The 12,343-nt window shown below is 41.0% G+C and overlaps 1 protein-coding gene across 1 annotated transcript in view; it reads left to right on the forward strand.

Moving 5' to 3' along the window:
* Positions 1 to 12,343, forward strand: part of ptk7b (protein tyrosine kinase 7b) — a 115,552-nt gene that overhangs the window by 24,155 nt on the left and 79,054 nt on the right. The gene's annotated exons all lie outside the window — the stretch shown is intronic.

Raw genomic sequence — 12,343 nt, forward strand, 5'->3', positions numbered from 1 at the left:
GCATAGTTCAATCATTTTATTTGAATTCCCAATCTGCTTTTCTTCTAGCAGCACTCATCTCCTTCATGAGAACCTGCATCTCTTCTAGGTGGAGTTTTTTTCTTCTGTCTACAGCTTGTCAAACCGTGCTGTGAGTATCCATGAATCAGCACCTTCACAATTCAGAATAGCTAGTTTGTGGTTGATGTCATCTAAACAACGAGTCATAGCAGATCAGTTGGAAAACTAGATCTGGCTGAACTCATTAAATTTTAGTGCTTGCTGAAGGTCTGCATACTTCTACAACCACTAATCTCAGCATAGTATTTTTATTGTCTGGGCAGATGTCAACAGAAAATGCTGGATCGGACATCACAGGGGATAAAAAGAACCATCTGATCCAGTCCTGTAACAAATCTGTCCTGAAATAGTGCACACCCACATTGTGTGAAGTGGAAAGAAAATTAAAAGTGGTATCGTGTCCTCTCTGATCTGTCATGATGTATCACCAGTTTATTAGACTATGCGAAAACAACAAATAAGAAGAAAAAAAAACAGGATCCATATATTATTGCATTGCTGTATAATACTCTCAGTTCTGCAGTGGATGGACATTGTATATGATATTGATGATGTCCTATTCCACATGTGACAGAATGGCAGTGACTGTTTTAAGCCTTTCATAGAGAGGCACTTGCTACATTTTCTGTTTTTCTAACTAATCAAAAGACATTAACTAAGTTTGACATGTGACTACACAGACATTGCCCCCTGCTTGCTTCATAGCAAGACATCTTTTCAGAGAAAACTTTCATGTGAACTTGCTGTGTGTTTAAGAGCCCGTGTGGCTTATTATGAGCATGTTTCTCTTATTCACCCCCCCTTCAGAGTCTCTGCTCTGCCACTGCAGCTGTAACTCACTTTGAGGCTTTCTACAAAGCCGGAAACATGAGCATTATTTCCCTGTGGAGGAAAATGCTGAAATGCTGAATGTTCGCAGGTTTTGCTGAGCAGCCCGACATGAAAGCACTGGTGCTGTCCCTCAGGCACTCTTCCTTCCAGTGGTGCATGCTGCAGTCCAAGTTAAGGAAGCAGAAATCACTTTACAGGGGTTTATAACAGCCTTAAACGGGTCATTTGTGATGAGCATATACTGTGAGATCAGTATTGTAAGTAGGTTAGAGACTAGAGGCACACTAACTGCAAACATTTCAGAGTGCCTAAAAGAAGATACTGTGTTGGAGCTCCATGTGATCAGAATCAGAATTGGTATTATATACACTGTTTCTGAAGATATTCACTCATCCATCTAAATCATTGATTTATCTAATCATTTCCATGGCCACAGGTGTATAAAACCAAGCATGTAGGCATGCAGACTGCTTCTACAAACATTTGTGAAAGTATGAGTTGCTCTCAGGAGCTCAGTGAATTCCAGCGTGGTACCGTGATAGGATGCCACCTGTGCAACAAGTCCAGTCGTGAAATTTACTAAATACTCCACAGTCAGCTGTCAGTGGTATTGTAACAAAGTGGAAAAGATTGGGAACGACAGCAACTCAGCCACGAAGTGATAGGCCACGTAAAATGACAGAGCGGGGTCAGCGGATGCAGTGCAGAGGTCGGCAACTTTCTGGGGAGTCATTCGCTACAGACCTGCAAACTTCATGTGGCCTTCAAATTAGCTCAAGAACAGCATAGAGAGCTTCATGAAATGGGTTTCCATGGCCGAACAGCTGCATCCAAGCCTTGCATCACCAAGTGCAATGCAAAGCATCAAATGCAGTGGGGTAAAGAGCAGTGGTGTTTTCTGGAGTGACGAATCATGCTTCTCCCTCTGGCAATCTGGTGGATGAGTCTGGCTTTGGCGGTTGCCAGGAGAACGGTACTTGTCTGACTGCATTGTGCCAAGTGTAAAGTTTGGTAGAGGGGGGATTATGGTGTGGGGTTGTTTTTCAGGAGTTGGGCATGGCCCCTTAGTTCCAGTGAAAGGAACTCTTAATACGTCAGCAGACCAAGAGATTTTGGACAATTTCATACTCCCAACTTTGTGGGAACAGTTTGGGGATGGCCCCTTCCTGTACATGACTGCGCACCAGTGCACAAAGCAAGGTCCATAAAGACATGGATGAGCAAGTTTAGTGTATAAGAACTTCACTGGCCTGTACGGAGTCCTGACCTCAACCCAATAGAACACCTTTGGGATGAATTAGAGCGGAGACTGCGAGTCAGGCCTTCTCGTCCAACGTCGGTGTCTGACCTCTGAATTCTGCTTCTGGAAGATTGGTCAAAAATTCCCACAAACACACTCCTAAACCTTGTGGAAAGCCTTCCCAGAACAGTTGAAGCTGTTATAGTTGCAAAAGGTGGGCCGAGATCATATTAAATGCTGTATTAGAATGTTGTAAATACACCTGCACCAAAATGTTATTGCATAATTATGCAGTACACATTGTGCTAAATAGCATGCTGCTTGTTATTTTTGATATAGCACTTACTCACTTCATTTTATTTAAACAGGAAAGTGGTTTTGGTTTATGAATTTAAAATGTTAGTTTGGCCCATTTAAAAGCAAATAATATTATTTATTGGCTGATAGAAAGTATTGAGAATGTGCTAATGTGTTTCATGTGTTCATTTAGCCCACACAGAGTAAGCTTTGGCCAGTTTGGCTGTAGAGAATTAGAATTGGTCATACAAATTCATGATTGTTGCATTCGTAATGTAAAAATTCAAAGTGCCTTTTTCAGTGTACTGCTAAGCAAAAGTTGTGGTGTATAAATCTGAATTAGAATAAATCTGAAAATATAGCCAAGCAATTTAGCAGCTGTGGGGGGTTAAATGAAGGCCTTCCTCAACTGTTTAGCCTTTTAATTGAGCCATAATGTTACTGACGGATGCCTCCAAAGCTTAGCATGAGGACCTGCCCTGGACCCTGACCTTAGCAGTTGGTGTGCAGGAAAATTAGAGCAAGCAGGGGGGCTGAATAAAAAAAAAAATCCTGTCATGCTGTGGATAGTATAGAGCTTCCAGTCTTCCAATAGAAATGCCCCTGTTACGGATGTTCCAGATGGCTACAAACATGCTCTGTCCACATGTTGTGTGAAAACAAAGCGTTTAACGCTGCCTCTGCCAATCCTTGGACAAGTGCCGTTGAATGAAACGGGATAATCCACGCAGAGAGTTATGAGTAAATAAAGGACGTCCCCATGCTACTGGTTGACAGGGAGGTTGGATGCTGGAGCCAAATGGAGTTGTGCCATTTACCGAACCAATCACCGTGACAAGTAATAGCTTTTCTCCAACAAATCGATGGCTAGCATCACGACAATAAAAGACTATGTTTCTGTGTCATTTTTGACCTCCCATGCATTTGTACCAACAATCCTTACTGCTGGGCTCCATTCCAGGCCCCATTATTTTTGATGGATTCCTCAGTGAACATCACTATGGTCTTTTGTGCAGATAATAGTTCGAGCCTTACCTCCCCACTGCTTTGAACAATGTGTGGAGCCCCAAGTTGCCTTCATCTGGAACAGGGCTGCTGAGCAGGCTGGAGCAGTAAGCTCAGCCTGGCCTGATACGCGACTGGTCTTTTATCCCAGTGCTTGGAACCAGATGGAATGCCGTTGGATGTTTGATTGAGGTTAAAGTTTTTATACACATCTTTTTGTTTGAAATGTCTGGGAAAGTTGGTTGATGTAGAGGTTTCAGTGTGTCAGCTGTTTAAGGATTTTCTTGCTGCTTAATGGTGTCTTATTAAAGAGAGAAAGAAAACAACTGTGTGGAGACATCTAGGATAGGAGACATCTTACTCTTGGCTCAAATAACGTGTTGCGTGTTACATATTTAGGCACTAAATAAGATCAGAAGTTAGAAATCACTGGTTTATATTAAAGGGGCTGCCTGCAAATTAAAAGCTAAAATATTTTTCACTTGATGATCATTAACCAAAGATAAAAAAATCTTTAGCGGTGTTTCAAATGGAGTGATAAGCTAGAAAAACGGCCTGATCAGGACTGTGTGGATGTTTTAGACAGTATAGTAATGGTGTAACCCACAGTGGTAGCGTTTTTTAAGCTTTTATTTTCTGGTTGGCCAGTGTAAATCTGTGTGAGTTATCAGATTACGAAGGTGCCATGCATTGTTCTATCTAACATGCTCCTGGTGCATTTGTAGTCAGTCAGGCACACCTAAAAAGACTATGGTGTGTGATAAAAAAATCTATGGTGTGTGTAAAAAAAATCTGCCTTAGTACAGTGGATTACTTAATCACTTAGTCAGCACTTTTCGATATTGTCCTGTCTACCTCAACTCAGCTCCAAGGGCAAAAGTATCAGAATGCCTAATATTGTTCTTTATTTGCAGTCAATAACACATTCACGCAGGAGCAAGAGTTAAAAGCATATTGACATGAATACTTAAGTACTCTTTTGAGCTTATCTCTATCTGCTGCATCTGTACAGTTAGTTACTGTAGGCAGTAATTTCAGCATGTTGCCCTGAATTTGGGAAAAAAAGGAAACTCATGTAGACTGCAGGTCCTAAGGGGAGACAGACATGAGAGAATGCTTAAAACTGTTCTTGTGAAGTTTCAAACTTTTGTGTTTTTTGCGTTTTCAAATACAGTATTTAAAAAAAAAATCTGGTTACTTTAGCTAATGTTTCCTGGTCCTGTATCTTGACGAAGAACTTACACAGATGTATAACTTCCTTTGCCTGGACAATTCATGAAGTGTTAAAAAAAAAAATAGAGGGGATGAAATTCATTGACTGCCTGGTGCTTTCTATTATAATTATGTCTTGAGTGAGTAGGGCTTCTGTTCTTTTCTAAGTGCAGGGAAGCACTTCATAATTATCGTCTGTGGTAATGAATGATGTGCTACAGATACAGCAGAGTATATTAGGTTAGAAAGCACTGGAGTGTTCCTTTAATAAGACTCTGATATTTGACTGCCTTTGAACCGTAGAGTTATGACATCACTGATGTTTACTACAGATCACGGTGCTGCCTTTCAGCCTTTCAGGTCATAGTTGCTGTACCAGAACTCAGATGGTAGGTGCAAGCATGTTTCTACACTGTGCTGGGTTGTTTCTTACTTGTGGGCTGCCTGGACACATTGCCCTCTGTCTCACTGTGCTCTTTATGTTCAGAGCTTTCTGATGCTGCAGAGGGACACTGAGGTCATTCTGAGCTGCGTGGCTGTACCTCTGTCTCTTCTGGAAACTGCAAACAAGTGCTTCTTGTTAGCAAAAAGGCAAGAATGAAGCAGTAATTAAATTGGAGTTCATATGCTTTTCATTTGGCACTTCTTCATGAAATCTGCTTTTGGCAAGTCCAAAATATCCAGGGCTTATAACAAAGAACAGACTTGTCTTTTTGCTTTCTTTTAGTATATAAAAAGTAATTTAGCATCTCGTGGTCATGTACCCAGTACTGTGGATTTTATTTTCTGTGTCAGAGGAAAGATTTCAAAGCCTTCTCTGCTCTGACCAGTGTCCTGTTATAAACCCAGAACTTTGTTACTGTTTCCTGCTGACTTGTGCAGACATTGGTCATGCTCTCTTTGACTGGTTTCGCTGGTTAAGTCTTCAACACGATATGGAGCTTCATCTCACACATCTAAAAGACATCATTAAATGCTAAGTCATCTACTTCATGTGGGTAATACAGTCATATTATCCTCAACTGCTGCCCACCGTATGTAATGCTTCCTAAAATATTTTGTCTTCATAATAGCAGTGCTCATTGACTTAACAGAGAGCTTACACATGCTGAACTGGCAAATTTGGACACAAAACATCATGGTTGGAAAAAAATGTTGGGTTCTGTTTTTCCTTGAAGAGCTATGCGTGTGTATTTTTAAAAAATACATTTCATAGAACACATTTAAAAATCCTAAAACAGAGTCTCAGGCGGGGTATCAAGCATCAGACAGACTGTTCATGTCCATTCAGTTTAGAGACTTTCTCGGAGGTATCTTTCAGAAGCATTGGACATAATTATGCAGAAAAATGAGTGGAATTCCCCTTTAAGGTTTTTCAGTTTTCTCTGAGTTTTAAGAAATATGAAACCTAAAACTAGTGTTCGTATCAGTCAGTAAAGCACATAGTTGAAGTTTTTTACCGTTTTAGAGTACAGAGACTAATATCACACATTTTGGTGACAAAATTATAATATTTATATTAAAATATGATGTAATAAAATATGTGAAAAAATAAAAATGTCCCTTGCGATGGACTGGGGACCTGTCCAGGGTGTATCCTGCCTTTTGTCTGATGACCACTGGGATAGGCTCCAGCACCCCCGCGACCCAGAAGGAGAAGCGGCTTAGAAGGTGTGTGTGTGCATGTGCGCGTGTGTTAAAATATTAAAATAGTTTGCATAAAAAATAGAATCAATATTATCTGTCCTTTCATTCTTTTCTAACTAAAAGGAAAAAACTTCCTTCACCTAGTTTTTCTGTCTAGCTGATCAGAGCGATTAAGTAACATGTTTATGTTTGTGTATGTTTGTGTATATGTCCTGGCTTTGCCGGCCATTCACCGAAGTATTCTTGCTGAACAATGCTGTTTATGTGAATGGACGAAGCAAGTTGATGTAAATTAGCTGGAAAATGAGTTGTGATCTGAAAGTGTGTACGTTAGTGACGACAGCGAGGGTGAGTGCTCTTTAGTGAGAAACATGGCCGTTCTTGTGTAAATAAACAGCGGCCCTGTCTCCTCCACTCCGCTCTGCATGTTTATTTGAGTGTGTGAGTTGTTGCTTGGCCTCTGCTGGCTCTGTTTAGTTCTCTCTTTTATTGCTTTGTGTTGAATGAGAGGGAGATGTTTATATAGAAAGGGCCATTGAGAACAGGACCGTGTTCTCAGGTCGGTGCTCGCTGTGGCCTCCTGATGCTGCAGAAGCTGAGCTGGTGTCTGGATCTGATCTGAGGACAGCCTTATGAAACATTCATGCAGAGACGGTAGGGGGTCAGTGAGGTTAAAGCCAGCAAGGGTGGTCTCTCAGTCTTTCTGTCTCAGTCTCTGTCCCTATTTCTCTTTTTTGGTCTCTGTGTCTCCTGTTGTCTCTGTCTCTTCTCTCTTTCTCTTCTTCTCTCTCTTTTCTTGCTTTGTTTGTTTCTATCTTCTTTCGGTGTCCACTTTTCCTTCTCATTCACTTTTTCTCTTTGTCTCACTCTCATACCCTTACTTTGCCCCTCTCTCTGTTTCTCATTCACACTCTCTCTCTCTCTCTCTCTCTCTCTCTCTCTCTCTCTCTCTCTCTCTCTCTCTCTCTCTCTCTCTCTCTCTCTCTCTCTCTCTCTCTCTCTGCCCTTAGAGAAAGATTTGCTCTCCTTTCGTTTCTATTGATATTCTAAGCTGGTCTCCAGTGTAGTGGATGGACAGCACTTGTTTTCAGTCAGTTTGTGGTCAAGCTCTTCTCATTCACCTTTTGTTCTTTGTGTAGCCATTCACAAAAATCCCTTTAAAACGTGTTTGCATCACTTGGCCAAAGCCTGGGGGCTCAGAGCTTCAATCTGCTGCTGATCCCTTAGAGCTCAGCTTCATCCAGGTGAGAGGTCATACTAGACGTGTGTGTGTGCGTGCGTGTGCGTGTGCGTGTGTGTTCCTATGGGTTTAAAGCTGCTGTTTGTACACTGATACTCCTCCATGTGCCATGTATGCGTTAGGGATGAATGATATGGACAAAACACTCTATTGCAGTTGTATTGCTACATAATGTGATTTATGATTTTGTCCTGGAATATATTAAAAACACATTCGTGCGTCTTTGATGTAATAAAAGCCGGAACCACATTGATTGTTGTTTGTTGGATCGCGTAAAGGCCTCTATTCATCATCCACAGAAACTGATCTGAATCATCTGTGCTGATGCATGTTGTGATTGCTGAGAGGGCTTATTTGCATGTTGGAGCCTTTGGTGATATGAGTATTGTGAAAGCCAGTATTGAGATGAGCTTTAACAAATGACACATTGTGCAGTCCATGTGCTTGTTTAATAGATTTTTGAAAGGTTTCTAAGTTTAATAAACTGGAACAGAATCAAAGCCACTTCTATTAAATACTAGGAGCTGATATAGTATCGCAACACTTGCATCCAGTTAGGCAGGCTTAGTGTTGCTCTTTTGGGTTCCCAGATTCAAACTTGCAATTTCCGAATATAGTGAAACCTTTTATCAGCAGAGCTTCTTTTAAACTTCCTTTTTTGTTAAATATTTATTTAGTCAGTGTTGAGAAGTCTAATAATAGCCTCAATATGCTCAGAAAAGCACACAGTAGATAATGTTATGCGTATTTTCACGATATATTACCCACTGTGATGCATATCTCTGCATCAGCCGACAGAAGGCCAGTCAGTATGGGTAAACAGTTGATTCCAGTGTTATAGGTCAATCTTAACAGCGCTGGAGGTTAATGTGGGCTGACCCTGGCCTAGTAGAACCAGACTAATCCCCTCTTTACGATCTCATTATCTCATTATGTGTGTAATGTTACCGAGGAACTGGCTGACAGGCTGAAGTGCACAGTGCTGTGTTGTAAGTTGAAATACTAACAAAATGTCACATTTCTGCAAACATTCGTGGCGCTGCTTTTCTGTCCTCTGTTTGTGTGACCGTTGCAATCCGTCGCTGTTGCGCTGAACACTCTCTGGCTTGGCTGCAGTAACTTTCTGAATTTCTGTTGAAATGAAAAGCAGATGTGAATAGATGGTATTACGAGTGGGCACGCTGCCTTGATCTCCTTTTTTTGTTGTTCTTTTTTCTTGGTCTCATTTTTTGCTCTTTTAAAGCTTGCTTCTCCTTCTCTTCCCTCTTTCTACTAGTGATATGTAATTACATAATCAAAGTGATAGTTTGGCCAAAAACTGTAATTTACATAACGTACCCCAAATGTAGTCAATCAACCAAGGCATATGTGGTATCTGAAGGTTACTTATTTGTTTTTACACTGGAGCTGGGAAGCTAATGTAGCTAACAAGTAGTGAAAGCTTATGGGCACCCATTAGCACTGTGCTACTGCATGTCTAGAATCAGCAGCTGCCTCAGACTGTGCCAGGTTGTTGAGTAATCTCTGTTAGACTTGCTTATATGGTTTCCAATACATTATGATATACAGATGTTCAAAGACATAGACAAATTCAGAGTTTGAGATTATTGCTGCTGCTCTTTTGAGATGTAGAACACACACTTTTTTACCCCATGTTTAGATTTATGCGTTTATGAGATGCTTCTTATTTAGAGTTTCAGTTGTAAACACTTATATGAGGTAGACGCTGGAATGCAGCATTAAAAGTCTTGCCCAGGGACTCATGGTGTGGCATGGTGTGCTTGCTTGGGTGGAGAACAGATCCCCAGACTGATGTTTGGAGGAAAGTAACAATACACACAGCGCTACACCAACCATGGAGACGTTAGCCTTGCAGTTCCAGGAGAGCTACAGTAAAGGAAAAAAACTTTGGACCTTCTACGTCTAGGGTGTTCCGCTACATTTGGAGCAAGAGAATAACTCCTGTACATTTGCTTTTTTTTGGCTGAACTATCACTTTAATTACAGAGCTAATGTAACCTGACAACTTGTGAAAGGTAATTGACAGTTTGGTCAGTGGTGTTGCAGAATTACATCAGCAAAAGCCAAACTCTGTTTATTAGTGTGTCTGTCTGTAGTCCTAGTACTTTGTATACGTGAGTTGTGTTGTACCTTTAATAAAAATATGCAGCACATGCCAGTGGAGGATAGGAAACGTGTCGGAGAATGTGGATAATAAATCTGCCTCACTAATAATACTGTAGCTCTATGACTGACTGTCGCTGTGTGTGTGTGTGTGTGTGTGTGTGTGTGTGTGTGTGTGTGTGTGTGTGTGTGTGTGTGTGTGTGTATAGCTCCACCTGATCCTGCATACCAATATACAATATCCTCCTCCCTTCCTCCCTCTCTCTGTCCCAACCTTCTCTTTCCTCACTCTCTCCCTGTCTTTCCGTCCTCTATCTCTCGAAGTCAATAAATAATGACCTTAACATTGATATTTTAGGCTGTTTCTAGGGTTTAAGACGTTCATTGTTTTATGATGGTGACAGAACAGAAATGCGCTGGAAGATCAACACAGTTAACTTCAGTGAACCTTTCAGCACTGAATTCCACTGAATCTCTGCTGAAGATCTAGGCTGTTTGTTTTTGAATTTACCAGAGACTCAGTGGTGGACATGATTCTGTAATGAAACTGAAGCTACAAATATTGAAAGCACGGGCACACGCTGCTTTAAGGAAATGTATTTTACAAAGGATGATGCAGAGAATGTCTTTATAGTAAATAGCTCTGAGGGAAAAACATGAGGTGTATTTGCAATGATTTGTTTTTGCTATTTTCATGCAGCTCTGAAGAAAGGACTATAACTAAGCACCTGAAATAATGTGTCATTTACCAGGTGCCATGGCAGATTAGCAGCTGTTTCAATAATAATTTCTTCATTAGTATTCCTTAAACATATTCTGGCATACTTATGCAGGCATAGCTAATGGTATGTGGAGGTGATCAGCTTTTCAAATTTATTTTGCTAACTAACCATGACTTTAGCCTTTGCAGGCTTCCACATTGGACAGGTTTATTGTGTTAAGTTGATTTAATTACAATTTGTGAGGAACGTGACTCCAGTAGGTTTTATTAAGAAGGGAGGCTAAACATGCACTTTCTAAAGACGTTATAGGTCATGTTTTATTTTTTATAAATGTCAATAATTTACCTTAGGGGATGCTTGTTTTGTGGGGTTTGCTCTGTCTTACCTGAATGATTAAAGTGAGAAAGGCTGCAAGTGGATCAGATGTTCCTAACGTAGTGTTTTGGGTCCAGTACATAGGAAGCTGAGAGAGCCTTCTACAGCAGGCCATGCAGAAGAGTGCAGAGTAAGAGGAGCTGCTTTTTTGTTCTGAAACGTGAGCTTGCTTTGGGAACAGCCAAGCTTTCAAGGGTTTTGTAGAGAGAGGGAGAGGGAGAGGGAGAGGGAGAGGGAGATCCTTTATGCTAGGTGCCTGGGGGTAAGAGGGGATAGGCTCTATATAGACTATTGATGTCAGTTGGCCATTTACTCTTCTGCACTCTGCAAAACTTTCCTACCTTGGCCCTCTATGTGACCACAGTCCTGTTTGGCTGCGTGACTTTACTGCAGTGTTCCAGGCAGTGGTGTGAATACCAGCAGTGGAGGCAGAGCAGACACAGAGGGGCCTGTAGTGTAGGAGTCCTGTGGCGATCAGGTCCCTAAAAGTATTTATTGGACCCCTTTAATATTGCTACTAACAGTTTTACACCCCTGACTCATAGTTAATAATGTACTTCAGCAATTAACCTACATTAGTTCACCACCTTGGTTGAGACAATAGAGACTAAAGCAAATTGCTGTATCATTCTTTTATTCATCAAAGACCGTTTTGGTTGGGGTTTATTTATTTATTTTACTCTGAGGTCCATAATGATCGTAATCATGCTATTGGTTCCAGGACTGTGCCGGTGCTGAAGTGAGTTCATTTGACATCATGCCTTGTAAACATGAGTCCAGCTCAAGACCTATTCCTGGCACTCACAGCTGATCTTTTCACATGACAGATAGTGGAGTGTGTTTGCTGTTGGCTACAGTAACTGCAGTGGCACAGGCTGCTAGCACGCCACAGCATGTTTCAGCTGTGTGATGCCGTTTGGCAAAATGCTGGAGTGTGAACAGAAGAGGATAACCTTGTTAAAGGTGTGTGTGTGTGTGTGTTTGGCTGCTGTTTCCTGTGTGGATTATGTGTCAAGTGTGTGCTGGGGTTAGAGACTAGGGGCTGATCGATATAAAAATGTGGCTGATACCAATAAGGACCTAGAAAATTGATGATACCGGCTGATAAAATTTGATATGGTCATAAATAAAACAGGCTTCAGCAGTTTTAGTTGAAGAAGCATTATTTAGAATGTTTTGAAAGAGGTAGCATTACTGAGTCAGGAGTAGAAAAGAACACACTAAAATGTGGCATGTCTGTGCTGCTGTTGTGAGGCTGTCATAGGTATAGTTTGGATTTTGCTTGTGTTTTTCAGACCACGTCAAAAAGAAAGTCTGGCTTGAAATTGAGGTCTCAAATGCAAAATCAACATTATACTATTGAAGATATGATGATGAGGGTTTTTAGCATCTGCAATTACCCATTTCCACCAGAGGGGTCTCCAAATCCCCAAGTCTTACATAGTGCAGCTGATGCAATGGTCTGTTCTCAATGGTTACATTTTTATACTCAAGTAAGAGACAAGTCAGAAAAATAATAGAAACAATTAAGTATGGGGGCCAATATTGGAATACTGAAATCACTATTCAGAGATTTGTTGTGTTTTATCA

The sequence above is a fragment of the Pygocentrus nattereri genome, chromosome 5, assembly GCF_015220715.1.
Source record: "Pygocentrus nattereri isolate fPygNat1 chromosome 5, fPygNat1.pri, whole genome shotgun sequence".
Lineage (NCBI taxonomy): Eukaryota > Metazoa > Chordata > Actinopteri > Characiformes > Serrasalmidae > Pygocentrus > Pygocentrus nattereri.